The 25,016-nt window shown below is 39.4% G+C and overlaps 1 protein-coding gene and 1 pseudogene across 1 annotated transcript in view; one reads left to right on the forward strand and one right to left on the reverse strand.

Annotated features, from left to right (window-relative positions):
• SGCD (sarcoglycan delta) overlaps positions 1-25,016 on the forward strand; it is a 1,076,594-nt gene that overhangs the window by 182,944 nt on the left and 868,634 nt on the right. The gene's annotated exons all lie outside the window — the stretch shown is intronic.
• LOC138850090 (protein artemis pseudogene) lies at positions 1,843-3,016 on the reverse strand (annotated as a pseudogene).

Here is a 25,016-nt window from a genome sequence, read left to right on the forward strand (position 1 = left end):
ATGCACAGTTCATAGGGAACTAAAACATTAATCACTCAACTTATTTATTTTATTTATTTTTTATTGATACTTTAGCCATTTAGCTCTTAGGAATTTTTTTTTTTTACATCTTAACTATTCTTGGTGTAATTTTACCACTTATTCACAAGGTTCTTACGTGATATTACATCTTTGGAGATACATCTGATGTTGAAATAGATCCAAGTTTATTCTTTCAGCCTGAATGTGTTGTTGTTATGACCCAAGGTACAGCCTATCTTGGTGAATGTCCTGGTGCAGCTGAAGAACGGTATTATGTTGTTTGGTGAAGTGGGTGTTCTATCAGTGTCAGTCCAGTTGGCTTACAAGTACCATTCAGTTCTTGTGTATTCTTGCTGATTTTCTGTGGGTGTAGTTTTCAGAAAGTTCATCAAAGGGGCAGGTGCAGCAGGTTAAGCCGCCGCCTGCACTCATGGCATTCCCTTATGGGCGCTGGTTTAGAAAAAGCTGCTCTGCTTCTGATCAAGCTGCCTGCCAATGGCCTGGGAAAGCAACAGCAGAAGGCCCAAATCTTTGGACCCCTGCACTCACATGTGAGACTTGGAAGAAGCTCCCAGCTTTGGCCTGGCCTAGCCTTGGCCATTGTGGCCATTTGGGGAGTAAACCAGAGGATGGAAAGTCATTCTTTGTAGCTCTGACTTTCAAATAAGTAAATCTTAAAAAAAAAAAGTTCATGGAAAATATGTATTATGAAAAAATTACATATTGATTTAAAATCTTTTCTTACCAAAATATTTAATTCAATTTTCCATGAACTTTTTGAAATACCTCCATATTACTAAGAGAAGGCTGTGAAGAGTCCCTAATTATAATTGTACATTTTATGTCTGTTCAGTATGTTTTATTTCATGTACTTTGAATTTGTTGTTAGCTTCACATTTAGTTCTATGTCGTAGTAAACTGGGCCTTTTATCATAAGGACATTGCTTGATACTAATGTAGCTGCACCAGCTTTCCTTTAGTGTTTACTTGGTATGTCATTTTTCATCCTTTTACTTTTAACCTGCATATATCATTTAAATTGAATTTCTTACAGGAAGCATGTATATAACTGGGTTAAATTTATTTTTAGCCAGAATCTGTCTTTGCATCGATATGTTCAGGGCATTTATGCTTAATGTAGTTATTGGCTTTTTTGGATTTAGTTCGACATTTTATTTGTTTGCTTTCTGTTTTTTTGTTCCTGTGATCCCTTTAATGCCTTCTTTTAGGTTATTTGAACATTTTAGGTTTTCTACTTAATAATCACCATTGGTGAATTTAAGTTTTTTAGTGATTTTTCTAGGAAAACGTGTTTTTAATTCTTCAATATGCAAGAGTGAGCATTTTCTTTCTCAACCACTATTCTCTCGACTGTTGCCAGCTTCTCATATAAATATTGCAAATGCTCTCATTTTGGTAACTCAGCTTCTGGAGTTAAGAGAATTTCAAAATCAGAGGGGCTCTGCAAATCTGTGTTTGTGCTAAGATTTAGCAACCTTTTTTGCTCAGGTATGTTTCCCATCACTTAGAGTGGTTGGTTCCCCAATACTGGGAACTACAGTTACACCTGTTTCCCTGCTTTTCAAAGCACAGTAAGTATCCTTTGGGCAAAGTATATATTGTTCCACCTGAGAAGCAGGTATATTCTTTTTGATTTTTGGTCTACAGCCATCTTGGTTCAAAGAGGTAATAGCTCCATTGTTTCTCTCTCAGGAAGATAACAAAACAGTATCCGATTGGCTGTCCCAGCCTTGACTTCTTCATTCTCTTACGTGTGTTGACTGAGATGAATTCTGTGCGGAGTTACAGGTTGATTCTCCGTCAGTCACTGAAAAGCTTTGGGTACTGGGATCCCACTGCCTCTGTGGAAAGAGGGAAGTTCTCCAAACCTTCATCTGTGATTTCATCATTTCTTTTCAAGAATATGTCCCACTGTGGATGTATTCACTTCAGCCTTTTGCTGGTGAAATGTGATAGGGTCCAGGTCTCCTTCAGTGAAGCGGGGGTTTCTAATTCTTCTTCATTTGCACTGTTGGATTCTTCACAATCTACTGCGTTTCCCCAAAGAGAGCTTTGCATCTTCCTATGCTTTGCTGCAGCTATTTAGGCTGGGTTTCTGATACTGTCGTTGTTGAAAATGCTTCTGGGTGAAGAGTTTGCTGGTATGGAACCTTATGCCTTCAAGGTACCGGCAGAAGATCATCAAAGAGCTCATCATCTTCCTCTGAGTCAAAGTGGACCGTTCTAGCTCTCTTCAACTTTCTGAGTGGTTTATACTCTGGCTCAGTACTTTGGAAAGATCAGCATAAAGGTTTTAAGATTTCTATAACTTTATCCATTGTTGTGCCTAGTGGAATAATATTTGGATGAGCATTCACAGGACAAATGTAGCTCAAGAACTCTTTAATTTCACTGTAGGAGGAATGAAAAGAAAAGCAAGCTCTGTATGAAGTCTTTCCAGTCCTCACAATTACATTTATTTTTCTGGTTCTTTCTCCAAACCACATGGTGGATGGTTTAATGCTGATTGTGAGAAGTGGAATTCTATTTCTGGAAGTAATTCCACAGGGTAATTTGTTCCAATGAAAATATTCCTCTGCCTTTGGATGCTGACACGCATGGATCTGGGAACCATGTTCTGTAGTGAGATGGTGAAGAATGTCGCCTGTTTCTAAACATGTCCAGTGTAGCCACATGAATCTGAACTCCCAATCCTTCACCAAGGTTTGTGAACAAATACTCATAGCCATAAGCTGCTTTACAGTTCAGCCAGAGAACATGGTAGAAACTGCGAGTGATCCAGCCTCGAACCAGCTCCAAAATTCCATTTCAACATTCCTGCTGACTTGGAATTTGATAAAATCTTGAATCATAAAAAGTAGTATCTAAAAAGATGCTCTGGATGTCTTTCACTCTGCCCCTAGAGTGCAGAAGTTCCATTCTGGCAGCTTCTCCTTTCCTCAAGATGAAGTCTCCTGTGTAGAAGACAATTCATTATCGCCCTGCTATAAAAACATATCTCATCCTGGGCAGTGACCAGCTGATAAGAGAGTCACAACAATTTCTCCCTTCTTTCCTGGTGCTTCATCAACTAATTATGTCTAAGAAGGAGTTTCAATTTCAACTGATAGAATTCATTTCTCCCAAAATTTGTATTTGGGGTTAGTTATCAATAACTCCTTAGTAACAGTTGAACAATATAGAGAAACCTTCAAGCTTGTTGAAATCCCGGTCCTGCCACCTACTGGCGGCATGACACTGGGCAGCTAATTTAACCTCTGGCTTCTCATTTTCTTCATCTTCATTCTAATCTTTTCAAGATTGAGGTTCTTAGCTCTTTCCTCTGATTCTTGTGGCAGTGGGACAGGAAGGGGGCCTGGGCCCTCAGGTCTCCCTGATGCAGTGGTCTGTGAGATGGTTTGATACTCTGCCACCTGTCCCTCAAAGGAACTCCCAGCAGCCAAGTCTGCCAGAGCTGCCTCAGCTTAGTTTTGAACACAGGGCATTGCTGATTTCCGCTTGTATTTTGAGTTCTTTGAAAGAATGTTACAAGCATGTAGGCTGTCTTCTGTCTAAGGCAGGTATTGCAAACTCTGATGCTTGTAAGTGCCCAGAATGACATAAAAGGATGAAGTAGAGTAACTGAGTCTCTGGAGGACATAGACCTTGAGTAAAAGAATGTCGGAGTCTCAGCTCCTGGTGGTCGTTGCCCTTTGGAAATATATACCTTGTATTATTCTACCATTAAATTTTTAAAGATGAGCTAGAATTTGGGTCATGTTTATTTATTTGGAAGTCAGTTACAGAAAGGGAGACACACACACACACACACACACACACACTCATTCATACACAGATCTTCCATCTGATGGTTCATTTCCCAGATGGTTGCAATGGATAGCACTGGTCCAGGCTGAAGCCAAGAGCTGGAAGATTTATCCAGCTTTTCCACATGGGTAGAGCACTTGGGCTATCTTCTGCTGCTTTTCCTCGGCCATTATCAGTGAGTTGGATCAGAAATGGGGCAGCTGGGACATGAACCGGCATCCTTAAGTCATGCCAGCATTGCAGCTGGGGGCTTTAGCCACTTCACCACAATGCAGACTCCAATTTGGAATTTTTGTATAAATTCCTTTTGATTTTTAAACATTGGTAATGAGTTTACTTAGAAACAAAACTAAGCTCTGTAGATCAAATAATAGACATCTATAGTCTGGATGTTATCAATTGTAACCTCTGTTCTAAAAGAATGCTAGCATATGAAATAGAATGAAAAAAAACTTTAGCCTTCTAAAAGTGGATAGATTCAGTTAAAATCAGAACTCTCTTTAAATTATTGGGATACTCAGCATGATACGTTGAATTATATGAATGTTTGACTTACATTTCCTTTTAGCTATTGAAATCAGTTACTAGATAGGAGCATAGTGAAAATGCATTGAACTTTAGAGTTCCAAAGGCCTAGATATGAGTCATAGCAGATGAAAAATTAACACAAAAACAAGAGCAATGCACCTGACTTGATTAATTTTCTTTACTCGTAAAATAGGACAATATGCCAGACATCACAGATATAGATAGGTTTTAAATTGGTTGGCATATGTGACACCTGTTTGCCTTGTGAGACTCATTGTCCTTGTTCTTGTTCCAACTTCATTGCCAAAGCCTGGCATAGCTCAGAGCATACCTCTCCACCCACCTCAATCCCACCTCCCACCTCATGCCAACTCAGGATCATCAGCCTCACTCATCTCATTCCCTTATTCCACCCAATGCTTCCTCATTGCTTTCTTCCAGTTAGAGATGCATCAGACTCAGAGCTAGAACCTGCTTTTGCATTTTACATAAAAAAAAGTCCAATCACACTTAGCTTTCTGTGGATTGGTAAATTTGATATAGATTGTTGGAGGCACATGCCAAGGATCACATGCATTTCTCAGTCCTTCCGCCTCTCACTTGTATGTTGTCCCATTTACCTCCTAAAGTCTATTCAGTTGACCTTTGATTCACCCTACCATGTGCAGATCCCAGGAAATACCATCTCTCTCTTTTTTTTTTTTTTTAAAGCAGTGTTCCCCTTCAGCCATCTGCCTTCAAAACCACTCTGGAATAACCCCTCTGGAATTCTGATTAAAGTGTTTCTTTAACTGACCCTCGATTAGTTTCCCAAATTTCTCACCATGTTCTACAAGGCCCTACGTAGTCTCATTTCCCCAGCTTTCCACATGTATCTGGACTCATGGCCTCTGTGATCTTTGCTCCCTCCTGCCCAGATCCATGCTTGGATTTTTGCTCACAGCTTAAGTGATATCATTAGTTTCATGGGTTTAATGACTTGCCTATGTGCTGATGACCTTGTTTTGATTTCCAACTTGAACCATTCTCCAAAAACTCCAGAATTATATATCTGAAAATGCAATACATCCAAGCTTGAACGTAGCTCCTGATATTGTCCCCAAAACATTTTTCATGTGTTTTGTAAACAAGATATCAAAGATATTCAAGTATGTCTGGGCGTATCATGATGAAGAATGGACCACTGGGTTTGATAATGTGAAAGACAATAAGCCATGGAAAAGGGACTGTAAGTCTTTATTTAAGAGAAAAATCCGAGGTGAATTGGAGACAATGTGGAGACAGTATTTAAAAGAGTTTTCCAATCCAGCAAAGCAGGACCCTGGAAGGGAAATGGGCCGAAGCATTTTCCCCCTATGTATTGCTGATACAGCAGTATTGGTTAATAGCGTAAATGGTAGGCTGATTCAATTATATGCTGAAGGAATTGATTCAAATGACAGTAATTACACCACGATGATAAGTTTGCTGAGGTTGTGCCCCAAGTAGGTGAGAAGAGATTGGACATAGGTCACAAGTGAATGAGTTGACCTTTGATAGAAGTACAAGATGTTTATCAAACAACAGGAGAGAAAACAGATTGAAGAGTCCATGTTAGGTCTATGTAATACAGGGATGGAGTTGTATGGGAAAAAGATTGACTATCAATGGAAATTCTGTCCTGATTGCTTTAGTCTTTTTAGGGTCTGGGAGTAGGGGGGAATTCTGTGAGCTAAGATTAAGGATGGGAGAGGTGATGTTAAAGATTAGAAAAGACTGTTATACAATATTTAAATAGTTGTCTCAGAGGCTTGGAGAGTTACTAGATAGGACATAGAATTGTTGACTTGTAGCATTGAAGGAACCTTGAGTTCTCTGCACAAGAAGTTGGTAGGACTGTGATTGTGTGTTTTTATCAAACCATGTTCAGCTGCAAGGATACAAGCTGTAGGAAAGGGAAAGAATTGTATTTAACCGGAGTCTATCTAAATAAGTGTGGCAAATATATTTGAGAAAGGGAAAAATAGTTGTGTCATTGCAAAGAAATGATTATGATGATTGAAAATAGAATTAAAAATGAGTTAGAAAAGAAAACGTTTTGGTGTTGGTGAGGGATATGACAAAAGTGTGAATGTGTAAGTGAGGTTAAGGCATGTTGTTGAAATTAGGGAGTTAGCAGAAGTGAGTTGAAAGTATGAAAGGGATTGTTAAGAGAGTGGAATGCACACTATTTATAACATGGAGAGATTGCCACTGTTGATACTGGCAAGATTTATAATAGTTGGCCAGTCACGGGGCAAATTCAGCTATGCCTATTTGTAAACATAATGTCCCATGCCTGCTTTTGTATTTTAATGGCATAGTTTAGTAGTTGCAAGAGAGCTCATATGTCCTGAAAAACCTGTTTATAGAAGTGTGCTGAAAGTTACCTCAAGTATGACTTAGTACTGAATGGCTACACTGGGGTGCAAATCAAGGCTATTAAAGAAGGGATGTTGAAATAACTGACCTAGATGTTTGAAGAATCCTTTTTGCATGCAAATTTTTTAGTATTAAAATAGTGAAAATGAAGGGAAGAGTGTATAAAATAAAACAGTAATAAGTCTGAAGAAAAAATCATACAAAACTGAGTCTATTAAAGCTTTGGATCTTTAACAAATGAGAAAACAGCAGTGATACTGGATTATGACATAAAAATCCAGGCTGGAGTTTCTAGGGAGAATGTCTGGAATTGGCAATGAGAAACAAGGAAGTCTTCATTCTGTCTTCAGATCAAGCATTTATGAGAATTCTGGGAGGAAAAGGCTACCACTCGAGAGGCTGTGAGGAAAGCAATGTCCTCAGGACAGAGCCAGATTTCCCTTAGAACAAGAAAAGAAAATGTTTTTAGAGGAGTTGAAGGTTTTGTTGATGTTGCACCATAGATTTCTGAGGTCCCCAGTGGAAGGATTTGAACAACCAGGGGGAAATGGGGAATACACAGAACAGAGAAGGTCCTATGGCTTATGAAGGATATTTTGGGAGTGAATAAGTGTGCAGGGTATCCTTTCTATAGGACAGCAGGTATAAATTGGTGGGGATTGTGGTACAGTAGTTTAAGCACCTGCTTCTTGTATCTGAGTGCCTGGAATCAAGTCCCACGTCCACTTTCTGTCAAGTTCCTACCAATGAGTTGAGTTTCTGTGATCCACATGGGAGACCCAGATGGATTTCCTGACTTTTGACTTGGGCCTGGTCCAGGACCACCTGTTGCAGGCTTTTGGGGAGTGAACCAGCTGGTAGAAGATACTTCTCTCTGTCACTATTTCTCTTCCTTCATCTCTGTCACTAACATAAATAAATCTTTAAATAATTTGTCACTTATCTGGGCAACTCAAATATACCATCTCCCTACCTATGAGTGATCACAATGCAAGAGGCAGGGCCGGTGCTGTGATGCAGCGGGTTAAAGCCCTGGCCTGAACCCCATATGGATGCCAGTTCAAGACCCAGCTGCTCCTCTTCTGATCCAGCTCTCTGTTATGGCTTGGGAAAGCAGTAGAAGGTAGCCCAAGTCCTTGGGACCCTGCACCCATATGGGAGACCCACAATTCTGGCTGCGGCAGCCATTTGGGGAGTGAACCAGTGGATGGAAGACTCCTCCCTCTGTCTCTACCTCTCTCTGTAACTCTGTCTTTCAAATAAATAAAATCTTAAAAAAAAAAAAAAAGAATGCAAAAGGCAAGGAGAGATCTGGAAGCCCTGGACCTAGTGTAGTAAAATATGTAAACAAGAATAAAAGAAATTTTGTAATTAGTACTGCCTGATTTGTATGGGATAGAAGCAGGTGAAAATATGAGTGTTGGGAGATGAGGGGCGAGTGGCCAGACTTCCCACTTGAACCCTAAACATGGAGGCAAGAAAGCCTGGGTGGGTCAATGTACTTTGGTAACAAGGTACTTTGTTCTTGATGCTTACTGATGGTGTCAGGGGCTTGGGGAGTTGGGATCTCAGTGTAGAGTCACCAAATGGAGGTTAGACAGAGGGCTTCATCTACTCCCATGGTCTCCCTCCTGACAGCTGCCCCTGGAGGGATACAGAATTTGGGGCTAAATGCCTTTGATGAATCACAGAATCATGGTCTGCCTTCAGCTCCTACAAAATAAGGTGCAAGAACAACGTGTCCGGGTGAGCCTGACTTTCTACAAGTAAGATTGGTACATTGGGTTCAGCGCTCGGATAGGCAATACTCAGGTGGTAGTTTTGAGATCTGGTTAATTATATGCTGCCTGAGTAGGTCCTTTGTCTTCACAGAGATTTCAAAGGCTGTGCACAGCACAAGTTTGTCTTTCATTCTGAAATGTGATTGTTAAGTGAATTAGATGAAGTTCTTTGAATAACTGGGGAGAGAGATAGTAGTTGAAAGTTCTCTTTAATGGGTTTATTGTTTGAATTTAAAATATTTGATCTTGGCAATCCACAGTCAGGGGCTCATGAAATAACAATAGCACAGACATAGCAGTCTGCTGTCATCTATCACTCTTCACAAATGTCCTGGTGGTAAGTGAAACCTTGCATTTAAATAAATACATTTGGACCTAATTTGTGCCTTTCATGCTGTGAAGGAACTGTCAAATTTGAAGTGTAATGACTGTATGATTTCTTGTAATGGCATCAGAAATATTCCCTGAAAAACAGATTTGAATGTCATCTAAGTAAATTCTCTGTGGGACGCAGACCCATTTAGAGATTACTTTGCCTTTTGGCTTTTGTACAACAAAGCAGGGGCACATTGCAAGGAAGCGGGTCTAAAGTGGTGTCTCAGGGAGCAATAGTCAAGAGCAAAGCCTCATGGAGGCCAGAAAATGAAAAACATTGACATTATTTTATTTAAAGTTCCCTGTTGCCATGCAAGAACTCACCTGCAACCATTGTCTGAGATGTTTACCCTTGGACATAAACGCGTTCTCCCTCTTACCCTTGTAACTAGTCTGGTAAGACAACCATGTTTCTAGGACGTTCCCTGCCTGATTGGTTTTCCTATTTGCTACCCCATTTTCCCTAGGAGATATAAATAGGCTGCAGAAATTCTAATATTGTAGCATCCATTTCAGATCCCAAGTCCTTTATCTTATCATTTGTGATTTTCAGTTAGGGTTATTCAGTGGATTATGGAATAGAAGAAAACGTGCCAGAATGCAGAGGCCAGGATCTGAGTTCTAGTGCCAGCCTAGTCACCAGTTAGGAGTACTAAGGTAAGCACTTTAGGCTTTTGGAATTCAAAATGAAACTCCTTTTTAAAATGAAGGAGTTAGAATAAATTTATTACTTCAAACTGTGCTCCTTAAATTCCAGAGTTTTGAAAAGATGCATCAAGGATCGTGCTGGCTTGTGCCAACTAAGCAGGGACTTTTCCCACACCCATCACATTAATTTGTGTTCAGGAACAAAAGGGCAAAAGAAAACCACCAAATTTGAAAATCAGTGCATTGGATAACATACAAGAATTTCTTTCAGGTTCAGTGTCTTGTCGTATGTGTGGCTCTTTCTTTCTTTATAGAAGCAGTGTTCAGCAAAACCACTCATTGGTATTCAGGCATGTATGAGAGCAAAATGTTGATAATAATGTTTGGTGTATTTCCTAGAAGGAGATAAGATATTTTCAATGACTTTTTCCTTCTGTACTGTAAGTTTCATCAGATCAAGGATGGATCATGCTGAACGGCTTAGCACCTAGTGTGTGAGACGTAACAGATGCTCAATGAATTCTGGATGGAAGAATGGATAGGTAGATGAATGAACCCCCAATCCCATCCTGACCCTTTTACTCTGGATTCTTATAAACTCTGGGGCCATTTCCACTGACATTTTATATCAGCCTTTTCCTTCTGATCTCTTATCAGTCAGTAACTTTGAAGAAATTTGTGCCTGGGATACTTTACGCAGTTGCCTTGTCCTAGGCATATTTCAGGGGATTTTGGAAAAATCACAACATGAAAAAAATTTTTTAAACAACAGACATGAAAAAAATTGAGTGCAGTGGGATCAGTGATCAAAAGAGCACCCCAGTACTTCTGTACCTCTGTACTTGCTCATTAATACTTCTGTGCATTCATTCAGCCAGTGAAGGTCTGCTTCCTCTTTTTGCTGCATCATGTGCTGTGGACTAGAGACTTGCAGTTCTTTAAATGGGGCACACATTTGAAAAGAGTTATGTTGAGGTAACATGAATTAATGTCGGGAGAAAAATGCTCTCAGATAAGACTTTGGGATTCACAGTAGTTTCCCCATGCTAGAGACACTCAGGTGGTTAACAGTAATCCCCCCCCCCCCTTTTAAGATTTATTTATTTATTTGAAAGTCAGAGTTACACATAGAGAGAAGGAGAGGCAGAGAGAGAGCGAGAGCGAGAGAGAGGTGAGGTCTTCCATCTGCTGGTTCACTCCCCAAATAGCCGCAAAGGCTAGAGCTGCACCATTCCAAAGCCAGGAGCCAGGACCTTCCTCCAGGTCTCCCATGTGGGCTCAGGGGCCGAGGACTTGGGCCATCTTCTACTGCTTTCCCAGGCCATAGCAGAGAGCTGGATCAGAAGTGGAGCAACCAGGAGTCGAACTGTGGCAGATATGTGGTGGAGACTACCCACTACGCCACAGAACTGGCCCCAACAATTGACCCTTGATGTTTAAACCGTGGAGACCTTGTTGATGGCTTGGTTAGCAGTCTGAGGGTGAGTGTGGTGATCAAGGAGGTATGAATGTTTCCTCGATTTCCTCTCTGCCATGGTCATCGTCCCAGCATCTTGCCCTTAGTGGCAGCACAGCCTCTGAGGTCAGGAATCACAGACTCACAAAGTTGCTTTTGAAGAAAATGGATAGCTAGGGCAGTGACTGAAGAAAATTCTCTCACCTCTCTTTTTTTGTCTCATCAGAGAGGAACATGACTTGTAGATGCCTTAGGCAGGTGTCTCTCATGTCTGATTAGCTTAAAAAGATTACAAAGTTATAAGCTGTGGGGTGAACTGGGAAATCTAGTAGCTAGTTTTTAGCCTCTTAAGTGGAAACCAGCGTGGGAGGATAGTCACTAGGATTTAGTAAAACACAGGGTGAGGAAAGGTGTCCGCGAAAGACCAGACATTTGATCTATGTATTCATTAAGTTGGTGGAGCTGTCCTAGAGAAATAGGGGGTTGGGAATAGGGGTGGCAGAGACATTCCAAAGAGACTTGGAGAGACATATATGGACATAGAGTTAAGGAAAAGCTATCTGTTTTTGAGGATCAGAACAAAGTTTACTGTCCATGCGGTATAAATTGTTGTGGAGTCTGTGGCATTAAACGACACTGAAGAGGTCAAGGTGCATATATGTGTACATCCGGCTAATGGTGTTATAGGCCATTCTGATCGTAACTGCAGACTGAAACCTCCTGGTGATGATACCAAAAAACCATTAGTGGAAATGGTGTAAAAGTCAAAAGCCAACCCACCTTTGCCTTGGAAATTCATTCTGATCAGAAATGAATGATAGAATTTGTTGAAATAGGAATGCATGAAAATAGTATCTGTGTAACAGGTGATTTTTTTTTCTTTCCCAGTCAGTATATCTTAGCACAGATCACAGGGCTTGGGAAAAGTTAACTAACATGAAAGAGCATTGTTTCAAAAATCCTCTATTTTTAGAGATGCTATTAGCAGAAGCCTCAGCTCTAACCTTTTCCTTGTACTTTCTATGTCATGCACATTAATTAACACTTCCACCCTAAAAGAATGTGTTTCTTCCTATGTGCGGGGAATGATATTTTAGAAGCATGCTTTAGATGAGAAACCTCAAGAAAAATAAAGCAGGATGATTTAAAATTGCTTTTCATTGCACATAATTTCCTGTTTGGACTCCCCCCCGCCCCAGGTATACTTTACAAAGGACAATCAGATCGAAACTTAGCTCTGATAGTTGACTTCTTAATCAATTAAATGGTATAGAGAATCTGTAGGAGATTGTAAATACTAAAGGGAATAAGTTTTAAATACCCTGGAATTTCCCCTTTGCCAAGAGTTCACGTGGAATTTAGAAAGAACTATTAACTAAACATTAAATCAGGATTATCCAAAAAGCCCTAGCAAGAAAAAATGCATCTTGATTAAACTTCTATTCATAATTGAATGATGAAACTATGCTCCTTTATAAAATTTGTGATTAACCTGTTACTAATTTAAGATGGCTTTCCCTAGTTTCTCAAAAAAAATATATCTGCTTCTTTGATTATCTACACATAAGCAAATTTTCAGTGTTCATTTAGGACATTGCCTTGTGTGAGAGATTTTCATTTGGTGTTTACATTACGAAACAATCAAACTACTCTAATTCTCTCTCAATCTTTGAAAGACAGCAATTAAACTTTTGTATGAAGTTCTAGTAACTGAGAACTTGTATAGATTTTTTATATGAATTTAATGTTATCATAAAATAGAGTGCAGAAAAATCTTTAAATAAATAATACAAATTGTGAACAATAGCAGCAACAGGACAACCATGGCTCTCTCTAATCCCACACATACTTTTTAAATCTTTTGCAAGTAATCTTTGAAATAAATGTGTGAAATTGTCCTGGAAAGAATTTTCATTCAAAATGTAGAAACAAAACTTTCAACAAGGTGCTTTCCAGGAATGCACAAACCTTTAAAAGCTTGAGTAGTAAGTAAATTATGTTTGCAGCATTAAATAAAGGGTTTAAGGAAGTACTTTCTAAAAGTGTATTTTTTAAGATTTATTTATTTTTATGGAAGGGCAGAGATACAGAGAGAGGCAAAGAGAGAGAGAGAGAGAGGGAGAGAGAGAGATTTTTCATCTGCTGGTTAACGTCCCACAAGGAAGTCAGGAGCCAGGAGCTTCTACTAGGTCTTCCACATGGGTGCAAGCACTTGGGCCATCTTCTGCTGCTTTTCCAGGCATATTAGTAGGAAGCTGAATGGGAAGTGGAGCATTCGGGACTCAGACCAGCACCCATATGAGATGCTGGCACTGCAGGCAAAGGCTTAACCTTCTATGCCTCAGTGCTGGCTCCATATGAAGTGTACTGAGGTATAATTATTAAGGAAAATCTTAATGTGATCAAACTAAGCAATTTGGTAAGTTTTAACACAAGTATGTACTGATGTTACCATCAGCACAACCCAAGTAATAAACATATCCACCATCGATGAATTAGTTAAATCTCTACTTTATCACCATGTGCTGGAGTTTGAGGATGTATCCTCCTTTCAAAAGGTGGTATAAAATATAAAGGAAACATGAAAAGACAATTTGTTCAAAATAGCCAGTTAGATAGGCCAATAAAATGTAAATTACAGATGAATTTTTGAGACCTCCTAAAATTGAGATTGTTTTTCTAAAAGATTTATTTATTCATTTGAAAATCAGAATTAGAGATAGAGGGAGAGACAGTGAGATCTTCCATCTACTGGTTCACTCCCTAAGTGTGCTGTGTCAGGCCCAGGCTGGGAGACAGGAACTTCATCCAGGTCTCTACCTGGATATTCTACCAGGTATTCTACCACCCATGTAGCAGACCTGCAGGTTCCTGGCTTCAGACAGTGAATCAGAGATTTCTCTGTCTCTCTCTCTCTCCTTTTTTCTCTGTCACTCTACCTTTCAGATAAATAAACAAATCTTGAAAAAATTCTAACCTAGCACTTTGGAATTTCTTCTGAAAGCTTACTAAGTCCATTGTTCTTTTTATAAAACCACCTGTTAAAATAGTAAACATACATTTAGTTTTTAAAATCGACCTGACCTTACATATCAAAATGCCCATGAGGCTCTCATTTGGCAACTAGCCAAGAATTAGGACCTGTTAGATCATTCAAGAAGACGCTTTTGCATTTGTATTGAACTTTCATTATCAGATGGATTCCATATCTGCCTTAACATTTAACCTTATTACCTTATTAACCTTATTACCAACCTCTAAATTGATTGTTTGTCTGTTCCTGCAGTATACATCAAGGACAGAAATGAGAAAAGCTAAAGGAACTCCACTCAAAATACGGGTTTCCTGTTCATAATAACTATTAGTAGATTTGCAGTAATTTGTCCTGCCTCTCTGTTTCTGGGTTGGTGTATTTAAAAAAGGAAAGAATCTGATAGGAGAGATTTAACCAGTTTAAGATCACAATCTCCTGTGGTCTTGTCAGGAACTAATTTTCCAATTTGAGATTCCTTGTGCTGAAGCCACTTTCTAGACTTACTGTTTGCCTTCATAGCATGCCACTTTTTTACTTGAAGGTTCAGTTGTCTCACTTTTAGCCTTTATAAAACTGGTATAGTGGTGGTAACTAAGTCTCAAGGGTGGGATGGTAAAATAAGACAATGTACTTAGCAAGGTTGTCATAGTTTATATTAATTGAGCTAATTGGTCACCTAGTATGTGCCAAACTATGCACATAGTGAGGAGTCATATCACTGTCCACTGGTGGTGTTAATGGTGTTTCCTCTTTAAACTCAAAAGCTATTTATCCATGCTTTGAAGAATAGCATTGTTAAGCAGGGAGCAGTTAGGGTGATCATCTAGTCCATTATTCTTCTTTTACAGCTGAGGAAGCATAAAGCACGGAATAATTAATTGGTTTCTCAGGGTCATATGGTAGATAATTGGTGGATGAGTATTAGCATAAAAATAGTCCTTATAGACTTGCAAATAAGGGCAGGAACCCCAGCGTGGCCTCTTAGTTGTTCTGTGACTTAAGCTACTCACTTCACTCCTTGACTTCAGAACTCTTAGTTACAACTTGAAAATTATAACTGTATCCAAAGGGATTATGATCAAGATTAAATTTGTTAAGTTAGTAGAGTGCTTTGCATATAATATATGCTCAATAAATAGTAACACTGAGGGTTCTTCAAAAAATTCATGGAAAAATAGAATTAAAAGATAAATTCATTTTGATACAAGAATATTTGGAAATATATGCATAGGTTTTTCATTATATGCACTTTCCATTAAGATTTTTTAATTCTACTTGAATTATTGTGTTATTCCTTCATTTTCTTAAAATTAAGGATTTGCAAATATTCATTCATAAACAGTCATAGCAGGATTCTGAAGGTACATACTCTGGTTTATTTTGTTCACCATTTCAGTATGTAAGAAGTTTCAGTTAGTTTTAATCTGCTAGCTCAAACTGTACAGAAAGGAGTTAGATACAATCGATTTGTATATATAGCTGAACTTATAGCATTTCTAATGAAGTCTATGGGTTAGGATTATGTACATGGTTTAATGATGGTCGAGTGTTACTGGAAAATTAAGGGAATATCAGAATTTTTTCCATAACTTTATTTGGTTTAATGTGTAGTCCATATGTTCCTGGTTGAAGCAAACAGAGGTATTTCTGTAGAGATGTGGTGCTAGGAAGCAAGCTTCTGCATTTTTCAGTGTTTTCTTTAGGCTACACTGGGTTCTGACAGTCTTGGCTCTTACCCCCTCCTTGAATTTGTTCAGCTTACTCTTTCTCCTTTTGTTGACAGCTGGCTGATTCCTTCCTTACATTGTCTGTTCTCTGTGAATTCCACATCAACAGATTGAGCTAACTACCAACTGAAAACATCTGAAAATCGTGTGCCCTGTACAGAAGGTGTTCATACTGTTTTCCTAGTTATTCTCTAAATAATCAGCATCATAATTATTTCAACATTCAAGTTATATTAGTTATTACTGGGGTATTTCAAAAAGTGTGTGGAAGGTGGAATTACAACATAATTATTTTGCTACAAAACAACCTTAGCTTCATGCATATGAAGTGTCATCAAGAAGTTCATGGAAAAATGCATATTATGGAAAAATTATGCATGAATTTCAAAATTTTTCACATCATAGTCAACATCTTTTAGTTCCGCTTTCCAAAAATTTCTTGAAACACTTTATTTATTAAGTTTATTTAAATTATCTAGAAATGATTCTAATTATACACAGGGATATGTATAGGTTATATGAAAATACTATGTCATTTTATCTGAGGTACTTGAACAACCACTGACTTCAGTTTGCATGATTGGGTGACATCCTGGAAGCAATGGCAAATCAGCAGTAATTGTGTTCTTATGCAGATTCCAAAGGGGAGGATCCTTTTGAAGCAGCTCATTACCACTATTCTCATGGCACAGAGATTTCATTGTTTGAATAGAAGATTTTGTTGAGAATAAAACCAATCTCTAAAATACTCGTCCTTGGTTTACCTTGGATGAGGTAACTCCTTTGCTTCAACCAGGGTCTACCCCTTGTTCTAGGAGAAGCCCACCTTTAACTGATCCTACCCAGAGCACATTGAACACTTTAATTTTACAAATTAAAAATAATTGTCTTGATTTTACATTAAATATTGAATTATTTTTAATAATTAGTCATAAAAGAATAAAATTGAATTTCATAAATCACAAATAGCTCTTAAAACACTCACTGTACAGAATATGGAAAGAAAATGTAGAGAATTGTAAATCCTTGGCAATTTCCACACCTTTTTTTTTTTTTAAGCTTCTGTCTATTTATTGGAAAAGTGGAGTTACAGACAGAGAGGCAGAAACAGAAAGAAAGGTTCTCCATCTACTGGTTCACTCCTGAAATGGCTGCAATGGCTGGAGCTGGGCCAATCGAAAGCCAGGAGCAAGGAGCTTCTTTTGGGTCTCCCATGTTGGTACAGGGGCCCAAGCACTTGGGCGATCTTTCACTGCTTTCTCAGGCATGTTAGCAGTGAGCTGGATAGGGAGAGGAGCAGCCGGGACATGTACTGGCGCCCATATGGGATGCTGGTGCTGCAGGCAGAGGCTTAGCCTATCATGCCACAGCACCATCCCCTATTTTCTGCACCTTAATTTAGCTTCCATTAAATATCTAGTTTCTCTGTAGCTTAAGTGGGACACAACTTTTCCCCCACTGTGTGTGTTGTTGTAGAATCAAAGACTGTGAGGAACATGAGACGCTGTCTGGGCTTTGTGTGTGATTGATGGTGCTTTACATAGGACTTCATGGCAGCCTGTGTTCACCAGCTCTCAGAAAGCAGATTGTATTCCCAGTATTTCCCACACCTGCTGCGTGTGTGTTAGTGTGTGACCTTGCACATGTATGCAGAGTGTGTGTTAGTGTGTGAGCTTGCACATGTATGCAGAAGCATGACGTGTATTTTCCTGTATGTTTGTGAAGTGTGTTTTGTTTCCCATGATGTAAGTTACAGCACAAGAGAAGAGAGCTTCCAGAAACAGAATATGTTTCTGCAGCTGTTGACTATCTTCTTCCAATGAGGAGCAGGTTTCCCTGGCAACCACACTGTAAGTCACTCCTCCAAGGACTTGCCCAATCTTTATAGAATGGAACACATCATAGTGTCATAGATTTCTTTCTTCCTTTCTTCCTTTCTTCCTTTCTTCCTTTCTCCTTTACAGGCAGAGTGGACAGTGAGAGAGAGAGACAGAGAGAAAGGTCTTCCTTTGCCGTTGGTTCACCCTCCAATGGCCGCCGTGGCTGGCGCGCTACGGCCGGTGCACCACGCTGATCTGAAGGCAGGAGCCAGGTGCTTCTCCTGGTCTCCCATGGGGTGCAGGGCCCAAGCACTTGGGCCATCCTCCACTGCACTCCCTGGCCACAGCAGAGAGCTGGCCTGGAAAAGGGGCAACCGGGACAGAATCCGGCGCCCCGACTGGGACTAGAACCCAGTGTGCCGGCGCCGCAAGGCGGAGGATTAGCCTAGTGAGCTGTGGCGCTGGCCGTGACATAGATTTCTTTGCAGGATTGCACCTCCTGTCTTTTTTTCCAATTATAATAAAATATCTGTAACATAAAATCAGCCATTTGAACCACTGAAAAATAAATAACTCAGTGACATTAAGTATATTCACAGAATTATACAACTGTTAACCATTAGAATCTCCTTTTAGTGGTTATAGTAACTAAATCTTTTTATTATTTCAGTTTTGTTCTTTTATTTATTGAGAGGACAGAGTGACACACACATACAAACACACACACAGAGAGAGAGAGAGAGAGAGAGAGAGAGAGAGAGAGAGAGAGAAAGAATCTATTGGTTTCCTCCCAAATGGGTGCCATATCTGGGATTGGGCCAGGCTGAAGCCAGGAGCCAGGAACTGCACCCAAGTCTCCCACATGGGTGACATGGACACAAGTAATTGGGCCAACTTTGCCTGCTTTCTCAGATGCATTAGCAGGAAGCTGGATCAGAAGTTGCACAGCTGGGAATTGAACTGATACTCAAATATAGGATGCAGCATTTGAAAGCAGTGGCTTAACCTGCTGCAACACAAAACTGGCCCCCATATATTAATTTTAAATATATAGTGGTATATATTTTAAGCAGAGTAATTACTTTGTAAATGCATGTCAGTATAGGATTTGCTCCTGGCTTCAGCCTGCACCAGCCCCAGCTGTTGCAGCCACTTGGGGAATGAAACAGCAGGTGGAAGATCAATAGCTCGCTAGCGCTCTCTGTCTCTGTCTCTGTCTCTGTCTCTGTCTCTCTCTGTCTCTCTAACACTCTCTGCCTTTTCAAATAAGTAAGTAAGTAAATAAATAAATAAACAATTTTTTTATAAGGCTGTGATTATTTTCTAAAAGGTAGAGGAAGTGGGAGGGGGACAGAGATGCTCATTAACTTTGGTCACAGTTTTATATATGTGGTTTTTATAACTATCATTTTAAAAATAAAACTCTGGCAAATAAACCTTTTTTTATTTTTTGACAGGCAGAAAAGCCCATGAGAGTATTTCAGGCATGGAAAGCCAAGACATTCTGGCAAAAAGATCTCTGTGAGTGAGATCCCAGTGGAAAGAACAGGTCTTCAAAGAAGGAGGTACCTTTCTCTGAAGGGAGGAGAGAACCTCCACTTTGACTATGACCTTGTCTAAACAAGATAAGAGTCGGAGAACTCAGAGGGCTTCCATAGCCTTGGAAACTCATGACTGGAGCATAGGGAGATTACTGATGCCATAGACAGGAGTGTCAATTGGTAAAGTCAACAACAGGAGTCACTGTGCACTTACTCCTCATGTAGGATCTCTGTCCTTAATGTGCTGTGCATTGAGATTTAATGCTATAAGGAGTACTCAAACAATATATTTCACTTTGTGTTTCTATAGGGGTGCAAACTGTTGAAATCTTTACTTAATGTACACTAAACTGATCTTCTGTAAAAAAAAAAAAAAAAGAAAAGAAATTATCAATTCCCAACTTGACTCTCACTGGGATTAAACATGACAATAGGTCTGATCTGATTTCATCATCATTTAAAAAAAATCATCTATTATTTTTCACTTTATGTTTCTGTGTGGGAGCAAACTTTTGAAATCCTTACTTAATGTATACTAAGCTGATGACCTTCTGTATATTAAGATAATCGAAAATGAATCTTGATGTGAATGGAAGGGGAGAGGGAGTGGGAAAGGGGAGGGTTGTGGGTGGGAGGGACGGTATCGGGGGGAAGCCATTGTAATCCATAAGTCGTACTTTGGAAATTTATATTCATTAAATAAAAGTTAAAAAAAAAAGAAAATAAATAAATAAAACTTTGTCTTATGACCTAGTATGTATCACATCTATACTGAATACTATGCTTCCTTGTAATTAGCTATTATGCTGTTTTTTTATCACATAGTACAAAGGGAGCTACTATGGTTTGAACATCATTTGGCTCCTAATCTCATGGAGGATGCTAAACACTAAAGTCATATTTTACTGGTACCAAGAGAGTTGACTTTTAATCCAGTTAAAATGTTTAGGAGGTGAGTCTAATGGGAGGCCTTTCAGTCATTGGATTGTGCCCTTGGAGAATAGTTCTTAGGTGTGTGTTGATTCTGAAAGCCTGAGTGTAGCCTAGCCTTTTCACCTGGTTTCGCCTTGGCTCACCCTGTGATCTTTCTTCCAACCATGCTCCACACTCCACCATTTCCACTTTCATCTGAGAAAACCAATGGGAACATAAGATCTAGGACTTGAAACTTCGAAACTGTGAGCCAATGAAATCTTTCTCTTTAGATGGTTGACTTTCTTAGGTGTTTCATTGTAATGATGAAAAGCTGAGTAATTACAGGCAAGTACTCAGAAGTTAGGAAATTGTGGCATTTAATAATTGGGCAAACTTGAACGTGACCATTTTCTTCTCTAAGTCTCCGTATTATTTTCTGCAAACTGAATGATATCTAGCCATTCAACAGAGAACCTAATGTGTGTCTGACAGGATGTCATGTGCTGGAGATAACTGTGAACACAACAGCATCTTTGCTGACTTCCTTGAAGCGTATTGAAGAGAATTATAGGCTACAATGAAAGAATTTCATAATATAGGATTGTGCTGACAGAGTACAATGATCACTATTTTTATTATGTCATCTATAATTTATAATGCAAAAGAAAACATCACAACACAACTTTGCTTCTACACAACAGAGATGATGCTGTTTACCCTGTTTACCTAGAACTCTTTTGGAAGAAGAGGTAGATTTGAATCAGATACCCTTCATACCCACTGGGCTGGCTATAAGAGTAATTTAAAAAAAGAGCTAATACCAAGTGTTAGAAAAGATAATGGAGATAAAGGAACCCTTACACACTGCTGGTGGGCATATGAAATGGATAACACTTTAGAAGCTCTTCACTTCATTGAACTAAAGTTCAGCAATTTCATTCTGAGTTATGTATTGAAAATGTATGTTCAAATTAACACTTGAACATGAGTGTTCACAGCAGTATTATTCATAATAAGCATTAACTGGAAACAAGCCAAATGTCCATTATTTGGATGAATGGTTAAAGGAAATGTGGTGTAGCCACAGAATTTAATTTTATTTCATTATAAAATGAAATGAAGTTCTGATGAATGCTATGACATAGGTGAGCTTTGCAAACGTGCTGAGTGAAAGACAGCTGATACCACAACACACATACTGCCTTATTTTGTCTTTAGGAAATATCCAGAATAGGCAAATTTATAGATACAGAAATCAGACTGATGGTAGCCATGGTTCAAGAAGAGGGGGAATTGGAGATTGACTGCCAAGGGAGACAGGGCTTTGGGGGATGAAGGTTTTTCTGCAAATAGGTAATAGTGAGGGTTCTGCAATTTTGAGAATTTACTGAAAACCAATGAATGGTAAACTTCACAATGTTATTTTGCATAAATTATATTTCAATAAAATATTTTAAAAATAAAGAGAGGATAGAGAATGTTTACAATGGCTCTGCCCTTTACTCATCTTCTCAGAAACTTTGAAGGAAGAGTAACTACCATTATAGAAATGGTTTGCAAATTAATACTGTATTAGGGTTCAGTCAGAGAAGCGAGAATCCATAGATGAGCTCTGTGGGATTTATACAGAGCTTCCTGTGGGGCTGGCTGAATAGTTTATGGGATGCTGTTAGCTTTGGTGTCCTAATCTAGAGCCTGGGATCAGATGAACAAGCATAGGAGAAGGAGAGATGTGAGGATTGGTCAGAATCCACAGGATAGATGGATTTTTGCAAATCTGTCATTGCTCCCCAGTCTCCAATTGCTATGTTGGGGATGCTCTACAGTACAAGCTATACCCTTCATCCAGCAGCTAAACACACATGAGCCACAGAGTGTCTATGCCTTGCACCTGTTTTCCAAGCACAAGATGATGGCAACTGTTATACTTTTTGTCTTCTAACTCTCAAGCAAGATAGCTCTTGTAGCCAATCCTGCAAGCATGAGAATTGCGGGAGGCATAGTTCCATTTGAGCTAACTTGGAATATTTCAAATGTATCACAAACACTAAATAGATTAAATAAAAAAAGATGCAGAAATCACGTTAGGGAGATCTTCAGATCCCTAGCCAGAGAAAAAGCATTTTTTCTAGCACATGGTATGTGCTGCATGATAATTAACTAGTATGAGCTTTTTGGAGATGTATGTTGAGTGAAGCTGACAGTCATGAGGGACATTGGCCAACAAAGGAAACTTACAGTAGAGGTTTACAGGAACCATGTCAGAGCCCTACCTGTTCACCTGATAGGTAGTGCCCACCTTGATTGAGCCTGGCTCTGGGAAGCATGAAGTTGAGTCCTCATGTGCCAGTGAAGTCTGACATTCTCAAGATTTCACTCCTGTTGACTCCAAAACAGCCCCAAAAGACATGTGATTCACTCAGTACTGTCACCAGTGCTTAGTATGATGTCTGCTGCATATGTGGGCTCCCGACTATTTCTTTTAAAAGATTTATTTATTTGAAAGAGTTGCACAGAGAGAGATGGGGTGGGGGAGTCTTCCATCCGATGGTTCGCTCCCCAATTGTCCTCAATGTCCAGAGCTGTACCAATCTGAAGTCAGGAGCTGGGAGCTTCTTCTGGGCCTCTCACACGGGTGCAGGGGCCCAGAGACTTGGGCCATCTTCTAATGCTTTCCCAGCCATAGCAAAGAGCTGGGTCAGAAGTGGAGCAGCTGTGTCTTGAACCTGTACCCATATGGGATGTCAGTGCTTCAGGCCAGGGCATTAACCCGTTGTGCCACAAGCTGGCCCTGGCTCAAGACAATTGATTGACTTAGTCTGAAGCATTACATACATTTTATTTCAATGAATAGCAACAATTTTATGGAGTAAGTTTTAATTGCCTTTTTACTGCCGGGGACATGGATGGTTGAAGAGTTTGCCTGACTTCTGCAACATTAAATTGCAAGTGAAACTTAGACCTTGGCACTGTATTCAAACAATTCCAAGAGTGCACTGATTGTATAAAATTTCCTTATCCCTAGTCTACATTGCACTTACTTTCTTCTCTAGCTCCTCTTTTATCTTCTTTTCCCCCCAGAAACCTTTCATTTAAGGTATACAAACTTCATGTATTTCATAAATTCAACTTTAGGAATATAGTGAATATTTTCACCCTACCCACCCTCCCACCCACACTCCATCCCCTCCCCCTCATATTTCCATTCTTACTTTTTACTAAGATCTATTTCCAATTAAATTTATATACCTAACGACCGGCGCCGTGGTTCACTAGGCTAATCCTCTGCCTTGCGGCGCCGGCACACTGGGTTCTAGTCCCGGTCAGGGCACCGGATTCTGTCCCGGTTGCCCCTCTTCCAGGCCAGCTCTCTGCTGTGGCCAGGGAGTGCAGTGGAGGATGGCCCAAGTGCTTGGGCCCTGCACCCCATGGGAGACCAGGATAAGTACCTGGCTCCTGCCTTCGGATCAGCGTGGTGCACCGGCCACAGCGCGCCGGCCGCAGTGGCCATTGGAGGGTGAACCAATGGCAAAGGAAGACCTTTCTCTCTGTCTCTCTCTCTCACTGTCCACTCTTCCTGTCAAAAAAAAAATTTATATACCTAAGATTATACTAAGTAAAGAGTTTAACAACTAGTATGAAAAGAAAAAATATTCCCCAAAAATGGAGACAAGGGCTATTCAAAGTCATTGCATCCCAAAGTGGAAATTTCACTTCTATAGATTACCTCTTAGGTGCTCTATTAATTACCACAGTTCACAGTTGTTGCAAATGACAGGATTTCATTTTTTAACCACTGTGTAGTATTTTATGGTGTACATATACCATAATTTCTTTATCCACTTTTCATTTGATGGACATTTGCGTTAATTCCATATCTTAGCTATTGTGAATTGAGCTGCAATAAACATGGAGATACAGATAACTCTTTAATATGCTCATTTCATTTCCCTTGGGTAAATTCTTAGGAGTGGGATATTGGGTCATATAGTAGGTCTATATTCACATTTCTGAAGTATCTTCATACTGTCTTTCACAGTAGCTATAGCAATTTACATTCCCACCAACAGTGGATTAGGGTACCTTTTTCCCCACATCCTCACCAGCATTTCTTGTTTGCTGATTTCTGTATGAAAGCAATTCTAATAGGGGTGACCTGAAACCTCATTGTGGTTTCAATTTGCATTTGCCTGATAGCTAGCTTTTTCTCATGTGACCCTGAGCTTTTTTTCATGTGTTTGTTTGCCATTTGGATTGCCTCTTGAAAAATGCCTATTTAAATCCTTTGTTCATTTCTTAACTGGATTGTTTTGTTGTTGCTGAGTTTTTTTTTTTTTTTTTGAGCTCTATATATTCTGGTTATTAATCCTTTATCAGTTGCATAGTTTGCAAATAATTTCTTGCATTCTTTTGGTTGCCTCTTCACTTTCCTGAGTGTTTCTCTTGCAGTGCAGAAGCTTCTCAATTTGAGTTAATCCCATTGGCCAATTTTGAATTTGATTGCCTGTGCTTCTGGAGTCTTCTCCAAGAAGTCTTTGCCTACACCAATGTCTTGCAGGGTTTCCCCAATGTTCTCCAGTAATTTGATGATATTGGGCTGTAAATTTAGGTGCTTGATCCATTTTGAGTGTATTTTTGTATAAGTTGAAAGGTAGGGGTCTTGCTTTATATTTCATCTTTATCATAAATGTAAAGATCCAGTTTTCACAGCACACTTATTGAAGAGACTATCCTTGTTCCAGGGATTGATTTTAGCACCGCTATCAAAGATAAGTCGATTGTATATGCATGGGTTGATTTCTGGCTTTTCTATTCTGTTCCATTTGTCTGTCCATCTGTGTGTGTGTGTGTGTGTGTGTGTGTGTGCCAATACCTGGCTGTTTTCATTATGACTGTCTTATAGCATGTCTTGAAATCTGGTATTGTGATGCTTATGGCTTTG

Source organism: Oryctolagus cuniculus, chromosome 6 (genome assembly GCF_051225735.1).
Source record: "Oryctolagus cuniculus isolate XC-2025 breed Fujian yellow rabbit chromosome 6, ASM5122573v1, whole genome shotgun sequence".
In the NCBI taxonomy this organism is placed as follows: Eukaryota; Metazoa; Chordata; class Mammalia; order Lagomorpha; family Leporidae; genus Oryctolagus; species Oryctolagus cuniculus.